Source organism: Mauremys mutica, chromosome 5 (genome assembly GCF_020497125.1).
Source record: "Mauremys mutica isolate MM-2020 ecotype Southern chromosome 5, ASM2049712v1, whole genome shotgun sequence".
Lineage (NCBI taxonomy): Eukaryota > Metazoa > Chordata > Testudines > Geoemydidae > Mauremys > Mauremys mutica.
Window position 1 is genome coordinate 6785816 of NC_059076.1, and position 10136 is coordinate 6795951.

General features: G+C 43.9%; 1 pseudogene; it reads right to left on the minus strand.

Annotated features, from left to right (window-relative positions):
* Positions 1 to 498: 498 nt before the first annotated feature.
* Positions 499 to 1176, minus strand: LOC123371257 (annotated as a pseudogene).
* Positions 1177 to 10136: the final 8960 nt, after the last annotated feature.

The following is a 10136-nucleotide window of genomic DNA, read 5'->3' on the forward strand; positions in this document are numbered from 1 at the left end:
GCCATCTGCATTGCCGTGCAGAGTGGATTTCCGATATTTGATTTCATATGTGTATGCTGAAAGTAACAATGCCCAACGTTGCATACGACTAGCAGCTAATGGGGGAATGCCTGTGTAGGGTCCAAAAATTGATGTCAGAGGTCGATGGTCTGTGAGAAGAGTAAACTTTCGCCCAAACAGGTACTTCCGAATTCCAAAAACAATTCCTAAGGCCTCACGTTTGATATGGGCATAGTTAGTTTCTGCTTTGCTTAGAGTGCGTAAAGCAAAAGCAATAGGTCTCTCTTCTCCCGAAGGCATAATATGTGACACGACTGCTCCCACTCCATAAGGGGAGGCATCGCAGGCGAATTGCAGGGGTAATGATGGATCAAAGTGCCTTAGAACTTCAGAATTTAGCAATGCATCCTTAGCTTTGTTAAATGCAACATCACAGGCTTCAGTCCGCTTCCAGGCCTTGTTCTGCCCAAGGAGCTCATGAAGTGGTTTTAGCAGTGTGGCTAACTGTGAGATGAACTTTCCATGATAGTTCAGGAGTCCTAGAAACGAGTGCAGCTGGCTTACATATCGAGGTGGGGGAGCCTCCACAATAGCTTTAACTTTTGCAGGGGCCTTATGAAGACCAGCAGAATCAATGATGTGTCCCAAATATTCAACAGAGGGCTTGAAGAATTCACACTTGTCTTTGCGAACTCGTAGGCCATACTCTTCCAGTCTTTGTAGGGTAGCCTCTAAATTCTTTAAGTGATCCTCTTCATTTCTTCCAGTGACCAGGATATCATCCAGATAGCACTGAATTCATGACAACCCACACAAGATCTGGTCCATAGCCCTCTGGAACAGGGCGGGAGCAGACGTTATTCCGAAGGGTAGGCGACAGTATCGATAAAGCCCCTTATGAGTCACAATAGTCAACAGCTCTTGGGACTTTTCATCGATGTGCATCTGTAAATATGCTTGACTCAGATCAATCTTACTGAACTTTTGTCCCCCAGCCAGGCCTGCGAAGAGGTCATCGATGCGGGGAAGCGGGTATTGCTCTGCACACAACACTGGGTTGACAGTGACTTTAAAATCACCGCAAATCCGGAGAGAGCCATCTTTCTTCACTATTGGAACGATAGGAGTGGCCCATGAGCTATGGGTAACTGGTATTAGGACTCCATTGGTGACCAGGCGCTCCAGGTCTGCTTCAACTTTTGTCCTGATGGCATATGGCACAGTTCGGGCTGTCAGATGTTTTGGTGGACTGTCAGGTTTAATGTTCAATGTCACAGTGATTCCCTTCATACTTCCCAAATCATCTCCAAAAACAGCAGCATGTTTCCTTAGTATAGGGGTTAGACTGGTTTCTTCTTTAGTCATCCGGTGCACTTCTGCCCAGTTCAGCTGAATTTTCCCAAGCCAAGACCTACCCATTAAGGCTGGGTAGTTACCTCTCACCACAAACAGTGGCAATTTAGCAGCCTGTCCATTGAGTTCCACCTTAACATCAATAATGCCCAACATGGGCACAGCTTCTCCCGTATACGTCTTCAGAACAGTTTTTGTTGCCTTAAGCGGAAGATGCTGTAGTTTTTCTTTATACACAGTCTCGGAGACCAGCGAGACGGCTGCACCGGTGTCCAGTTCCATGCGTATAGGCTTGCCATCCAACAACGGGGTTACCCAGTATTCATGTGAGCCCACTGCCAAAGACAAAACATGCAGTGGCACTTCCTCTTGTGATGAGGTGTCACCTTGATCATCCTGGGTCTGCTCTAGGGTATGCAGGGTTCCTCTTTTTGTCGGCCGGACCACAGGCCTCTTTTTCTTTTGTTTACAGGCACACTCAATGTGTCCCTTTTTTGCCACAGTGTCGACACACCAGGTCCTTACACCAGCATTCTGATGCCTGGTGACCCGGCTTACCACAGCGGTAACATTCTTGACTCTGTACAGTTTTGTAGGTCGGTTCTTGTGACACTTTTTGCACCCTAGGGGATGCACCGATGTATTGCACCTCCCTTGTAGCCAGTTCCATAGAGACAGCAATATCAACAGCCTTCTTTAATGTAAGCTGAGCCTCTATCAGTAGGCGCTTCTGTATAGCTTCACTGTAGAGGCCACACACTAACCTGTCACACAGGGCATCATTTAACATCTCCTTAAATTCACAGTGTTCTGCTAGCTTTTTTAAAATTGCTACAAATTGTACAACTGTTTCATCTTCCTTTTGGTCTCTTTTGTGGAACCTATATCTTTCAGCAATTACCAGTGGTTTTGGGGAAAAATGGGACCCCAGGATTTCCACAATGTCACTGTAAGATTTAGTCTCAGGCTTAACAGGGTGTAGTAAGCTGCGTAGCAGGGAGTAGGTTTTAGCCCCTACAACACTTAAGAATATTGGCACCTTCTTCACTTCTGTAATGTCATTTGCAATAACAAAAAGCTCAAAACGCTCAGTATACACATGCCACTGCTCTGTATTCTCATCAAAAGGTTCCAGTGGCCTGGTCAGAGTAGCCATGATTTTTAGTTTCACTTTCACAGTCAGTGCAAACAAGCAGGTTTTTTGTTTGTTTGTTCTTTACCTTGACTTCTACTTCCTTCTGTTACTGGAGCAGCACCGGAATCCCACCCTCGTCGCCACTTGTTATATCCTTGGGGGCAGCCGGTTTAGGAAGAAATCACTTGAGGCCAGACAGCAGACAGCTAACAAAACTACCATTTTATTTACAGACACAGAGCTCACCCAAACGGCCGAAATCGGCTGGGCTATCCCCTAATAATCTAACTCAGTTGCCATAGCAACAAAAACCATGACAACCAAATACACAACACAATTGAAGGGGACAAATAAGCAGGCTGGTAGCAGGGCCTGAGTGAGGGAAGATATCAGCGTCTTAAGGGCCTAACTGGCTCCTACTACTTCAGTTGAAGCAGCAAAGAGTCTTGTGGCACCTTATAGACTAACAGACGTTTTGGAGCATGAGCTTTCGTGGGTGAATACCCACTTCGTCGGATGCATGTCAGCTTCATTTGACTGTCTGTTCTCCGCAAGTGGGTTCAGGGAAGCAGCAGGAAACAGGAAGTTCCCTGACAAGCTGGTGTGAATCAGTCCAGGCTCCTGGGGGTGCTGAAGAGGTACATAAGAGGCTCCTCCTCCTCTCTATACAAGCAGCTCCTGCTGCTTTCTTTTATTCTCTCTCACCTTTTCTCCTGCCTGCCTGTTATGTCTCTTGTGCCCTTCTTCCTCCAGCACAGCACTCCACCATCTCTGTGCATCTAGAGCAGAGAGAATACATATGCACCATCAGCAGACACAATTTTCTACACTCTGGGTCCTAGTGGTGCCCCCCCACAGTCTGGCACCTGAGGCGGCCGCCTCAGTTCGCCTCATGGTAAGGCCAGCCCTGTCTATGCCTGCAATCTACGATGAACGCCTATCTAACTTAGCTTATAGTGAAGCCTGAGTTTAGCTGAGACTAAATGTGTGTGTCGGCTTTTTGTTGTTTTAAAATCCCTTTTTTCTAATGCTTTGCAAAATACAAATACTTTGTTTTAAGAAGGCTGTTGTGAGAAGATCCTCAAATGTGCTTAGGTGCCTAACTTCCCATGGGCGTTAGGTGCCTAAACATCTTTGAGGCTCTGAGTCTTGCTCCCTCCCTCCCTGGTCTCCGGAGTGAAGAAATGCAGGGCCCCCAAACTCGTTTGGATGGTAGGATGGTACACAGGTGATATTCTTGAGTAATATACGTGGGTCCCAGCTTACGAGTGGATTGAACATAAGATTCCCCCCCACAGCGGGTAAGAGCAAGAGGCCCAAGACATGAAACCAGAAAGGGGACAGAGATACAGCTAGCCCGGCAGCCATGACAGTTAGCCTATATTTAGCATCTCAGCAGGAGAAGTAACTACAGAGTTTAGCCCACGTATGTGTCCTATGCTGCACCCCACACGTAGGGAAAGCATAACTGGATTAGGCTCACTGACGCCAGTGTGTGTAGTAGAAAGGAAACGTTAATCAGATGTTTGTTTTGAATACAGCTGTGCAAATACTGCCAAGCAGTCCCCCTCATGTTCACTGACACTTCCTTGGACAGTGTTTGCATGCTGTGTGTGGGGATTTTTTCCGATCTCTGAGTTTTACCTGATGGATTGTTTGCCAAAACAAGCCCATTTTAATTGCCTGCAGGATAGTCACTACAAGTGAATTTCATAACATTAAATAGTCACACTTAACAACCCAACTAAAGAGTTGAGCTCATTCATTCAAGGACCAGAAATACACCATGGGACCTATGTCCAATCAAAGAGCTTGTAGTTCACAACAAGCAACGGAACAGTAATTATTCACCAAAGACACGGTGAATCCTGACACTGCAGATCACCAAGAAGTCCTTTCTTGTCTCACGGGAGATACAAGGAGCCTTTTGAGAGATGTCTAATTCTGCTGTCTCATTGTTCTGCTCAGTGCATTGGACTGGAGCTCCAAGGTTCATCTCACTGGGTGCTGCCATGATTATCTTGTGCTGGGGAGAGCCATCATTAGAGAGCCCAGAAGAAACCTGCCTCTGTCGTCTGCCATTGAAGGCAGCAGCTAAATGAGGCAGCCCCCCACAGTGGCACGTATGCAAAATTAAGGGAGGTTTGACATTTAAAATTCAAGTACTTTTTCAAACCAATGCAAAATAATCAGGCTGGTGCTAAGTGCTGTGCCTAATGTTTCATTAGCAATAATTGATGCATCAGGCAGGCAGAAACAGAACTTTGTTAAGTACACTGAGAGCTCAATGTTACATGTGGGGGCTCTAATGTTTGGGTGTTAGCAGCCTGGCTCAAGCTTGCATTCCTGAGCACTGGTGTCAAATCAAACTAGGTCTCTTCCTGACACATGACCATCTTTCCCCAGTTCTACTCATCATACTACCCTTAAAGGGAAAAGCCTCCTCTACTTCTTATGAATGCCACTGCTACAGCTATGAATACAGTCTTTGGTTGAGGGAATATATCTGTTCATATGACCAGCAATTCAATTATTAATACTGCTGATATTTATATTGCAGTCATTAGTTTTCAGAGTTAACACTCAGCTGAAATGATTCAGGATCATGAACACCACTTCGTGGCAGAGCTGGAAGGCTTTCTTCTCAACCAGGAGTGATAGGAAGTTAAAAAAAGGAAAGAAAATAAATCTTATGTTCTGCATAATCCTGAACTGTTATGGGATGGAGAGTAATACAGCAAATGGGCCCGATTCAGCATACTGGCCAAAGAATCGGACAGCCAAAGCCTAGCAAATAAGAATTTTAATCCAGACCATCAAAGACACAGAAGAGGACTATAAAAACTGGCCAGTGATTCAGCAGAAAACTGCCTTCTATTAGAGTCCTGAACACTGGCTTTTTTTCATGTTTCATTTTCCACAGCCACTTCATCTACCTGTACCTCAGCTCCGTATTTGAAAAATGAGGCAATCCCTTGCTGCCTCACAGGGCACTAGTGATTGTGCAGCACTCAGACACTTCAGGGGCGAAGGTCACATAAGTACCTAGTTGGATGGCACACAACATGAAGCAACAGCCACATGCTAATGCTGCCAAGATATGACAAAAGGCACGCATCAAATTAAGCCAAGAGAACAATGTGCAAGAAGAAGCAGTTTGTAGAACAGTTTTATTTTAGTGGTTGCTATGGAAAAGCTGGTATCAAACAGATAATTTTCCCAAGTTATGGTAAATGTTAATAAAACATACAAACGCCATACACTGAGACATCACGGCCCACCTTATTTTGCAAAAAGCCCCACTGATTTCAGTGCGGCTACGTATGGAGTAAAATACTACCCAGTATTATGAGTAAGGATGGCAGAATTGGCCCAGAAGAATTCAAAGTCCTTTAAAAGTTGCTTCTTTAAGCATCTTTGATATCATGTAGAAAAGTGTACCAATGCTGGCATTTTTTGTTTTTGCTTAATCCTAGCTAGAGTCTTCAAAGCAGTGTTTGAAATCAAGCATGTTTCAGTGTCTGTCTCAGCAAATTATATTCAAGCACATTGACATGATAAGAGAGATCAATTCTTAAATTCTTAAGTCATGGGTATTAAAAATACATGCCACTGTATGTACTCATCAGTTACCTAAATCTGGAGGTATTAGCCATTAAAGAGTGGCTGATACCTTTAGGAAAACTTTGAAAAACATTCTGTTTAGAAACATTTCTTTTATAAATTATAGATTTCTGTATTTTTTTTCTTCTCTCATTCTTTATTAATAAGAAAATTAGCATGAAAATAAAATCTCTGTTCCTTGCAGTCCTTCTGCTGCTGCTGTTTCTCCACCTGCAGTTATAAATCTCAATTTCTTACATTCCAATTGGTTGCTGTGGATATCACTAGCATGTTACTTCTAAAAGTCTGTCATTTCAGGTGGAAACTAATCTATCAAAGCAGATGAATTTAGAGGAAACAGTGATCCTATATTTATTCAGATGTTCTTTAATAAAAGCGATACAGAAAATAATACCTATCTGCTGAATTGTCTAGGAATAGAATGTTTTTATTAGTCTTCCACAAAACAGCAGCTGCACTTAAATGGGATTATTCCTTACCAATCTAGTCATGAGAAATGAAATGACACTGAAATTCAGCGTATCCCAGAATTTAGGGTTATAAGGTTAAACTTCCCATTATAATGCAACAATTAGTTATCTATAACTCCCTACTAAATGTTTATTTGTAAGGGCTGAATTGCTTCAGGTTATATACTTTGATTAATTTACACTGCATCTGTATATAGATGTTTCGGTCACAGCACCCTTTGTTGTATTTCTGTCACTTGTAATTAAAGGGCATTTAAGTTCATGTAGGAAAAATGTGAATCTAACAGTTTTCCCTAATGTGTAGCACAGAAGCCAAATGTCACATTTTATTTAGCAAACTGATAATCAAGTGGAAATGCTACTGTTCTAGACAATAAGTTCTGTGGTTTCAAAAGGAAATCGAACCAAGTACATTCATATGAAAGACCAGGAATGAAATCACAAAGAAAGAATCAGAATTCTGATACAATCTCATGGAGCGAAGAGGATGGAAATTCTAGACTATGTCTTTCTACAAGGTCGAGTAGCAGGAAGGCTTCAGTAGATGGCTAGAGAAAGCAATTTGATGGGGAAAGATGATAGAGTGCATAAGTCTGTGGGTTCAGGTATAAAGGATCTAGTCAACGCTAGTATGAGTTGTAGAGGACATTTTAGCTTCAATACTAAAGGTTTTCCCATAGCCAGTTTAGAGTTCTGTATGTAAGCAAAGGCTGAAGTAGATTCTATGTATGTCACGTAGTCTATCAGCTTTTGTTCTATGTGTGGCTGGGAAGTGGCAAGTAAATGCAGATCTGTGTGTTCATTGTGATATTTTTAGCATTCTCAATGCTTTCTTTAACTTGGGTACACTTCCTTTTACCTGAATGCGTGCCCAGCCTGTTCCATCAACCACCAGCTGGCTTAAGCATAATCTTACATAATATTTCTAAATTCTTCCTGCCAACGCTGAGTGTAGAAATATATGATCAGAAGTTGTGAAGCTGCCAAATGGATGACAGTCCCTATAATTTACCCGATAAAAGCCTGGTTTTACAGGGGACACTTTAATAAATATGATAAGATATTCCCAGCGAGATGCTTTAAAGTGCTCAGATTGCATTCTGCCTGTAAAACTTGCTCAGAAATTAAAATAAATTGATGATTATAAGATGATGACAGTATATAATATGTGTATTGTCTTTCAGGGGATTTTTTTGTAATTGCTAGGAAGTGGGAGAAAGGCACTTTTGAAAATCTCCCTGATTGTAGTTACATTAATATATTTAGCCTAAGTGATTTAGAAGCACAGGCCCAATCAAAAATCAACCAGGCATGTGCTCCTAAATCCTTTAGGCACTTTTGCGAATCTCCTCAAGGATGAGTATCTATCCAACCACTTACACGCACATATAAAATGGAAACAGTATTGTACATATTTAATTCTGTCTATCGGCTACATCTTTCTTGGTTGCTTATCTACTGAGACTGTAAATTCTTCGGGACAAGGATCATGTTTGCCTCTGTGTTTGTTCATGGTCTAGCATAAAGGGGCCACACCCAGACCTCTGGGGCCTACCATAATATGAATATTAACTGTCAGTCAGTCCAGGTTGTATTTTAAAAAAACAAACACTTTGTTATTTTTTTTTTAAATCTGGAGAATTCACCACATGAAACTCTTGCTAACTGAGGATGACAGGACTTGACATTTTTCTATGGGGAAAAAAATAATACAGTAGAACTGGTGTCAAATCATGCTCAAGGAGGAGATCTCTCACTACCCAGGAGTGAGTGAGAGAGTTTAAAGCTGTATTAAAAGTGTGCTGTGTTGGGAGGAGCCACCAGATAAGAGAAAAGCATCTTAAGAGCTTGGCGATGGGGGCAGTATGAGGAAAGGCCATGGCAGCGTGACAGCCAAAAGCTTTGATGCGACACTCTTCGAGTCAGGGACTGGGATGTGTTATCTGTTCATACAACACCCAGCATAATGGGGCCTTTAGGCACTACCACAGTACTAACGTTAACTAATACAAGGCAGCCTTTCCAAATGCTCTCAGTTCTCCCTGTACAGGCAGGGCCGGCTTTAGGCCTATTCCACCAATTCCCCCGAATCGGGCTCCGCGCCTAGTGCGAATCCCTTCCCTGGCTAGAGGTACCTTTTTAAATTTTTACTCACCTGGCAGCACTTTGGGTCTTCAGCACTTCGGCAGGTCCTTCGCTTGCTCTGGGTCTTTGACGGCAGGTCCTTCAGTGCCGCCAAAGACCTGGAGCGAGTGAAGGACCCACTGCCGAAGTGCCGCCGAAGACTCGGAGCACCGCCTGGTGAGTACAAGCCCCACGTGTTTTTTTTTTTTTTACGTGTGTTTTTTTGTTTTTTTGTTTCTTTAAGTCATCCCTGCCAGGGCCCCGTCAAAACTGTTCGAATTGGGCCCCGCACTTCCTAAAGCCGGCCCTGTGTACAGGTGTAAGTCTGGGCTCTGTAGGATGCTGAATTTTTGCTGCTGCTTGAGTAGAGTGACCAGACAGCAAGTGACAAAAATCGGGATGGTGTGGGGGGGGTAATAGGAGCCTATATAAGAAAAGGACCCAAAAATCGGGACATCTGGTCACCCTACTGCTTGAGTCACATATTGCACAGTGGGGAGGGATAGTTCAGTGGTTTGAGCACTGGCCTGCTAAACCCAGAGTTGTGAGTTTAATCATTGAGGGGGCCATTTAGGGATCTGGAGCAAAAATCTGTCTGGGGATTGGTCCTGCTTTGAGCAGCAGGTTGAACTAGATGACCTCTTGAGGTCCCTTCCAACCCTGATATTCTATGAAGGCAGCTCTCTGATAACAGTATGCAGACTAGCATCCAGTAGAGTCTTTTCCCTGTGCTAGAATTGACTCACCTGGAGGTCCCTGAAGTAGCAAACTGTGGCAAGACAGGTGTGCTTGCCTCAGTTTCCCCTTCCATTTGCCCATGAAAGGAACATAGTCTCTCAGTGTCTGCTACAGTGAGCCCTGCCTCACAGGCACAATGTATTCATCTATACCAGTGCCATAGTTCCCAAAAAGTCTTGTTGTAAAACCATTCTCCAGTTCCTGCAGTAAGCGTATAAAGATACAGTGGTTTTTCCATTCCCCTCTCCTCGGACATCACCTCAAGTCACCTACTCAAGAGTCTCTAGCAGGACTTTGTTCTCGGTTCCTTTTCCTCTGATTCAGGGCCCCAGTTTCCAGACCCCCATACATGAGTGACCAGTCTTCCCACGGTGCTTCGCTCAGGTCTTCACCCAGAGGGGTTCTCCCTTGTAAGCGTTCCACTCCCAGACCCCCTGCCTGTGTTTCCTATCCCTGTTCAGGGAATCCACCCTCTCGCAGCAACTTCCTTGCTTCTAGGCTCGGCTTCTCCTGACCAAGTTAGATTTTCCTAGAGGCCACTGCCCAAACCTTCTGCTCATCAGGTCCCCAGCTTTGGTCAATTCCCACCAGCAGTTTGCTCCTCTCCAGTAGCTCCCCATTCCTGCTGACCTTCCAAACTCAGGTCTCACCCACACCTCCTGTGTCCGACTCCTTTCTGGCTCTGACTCGCT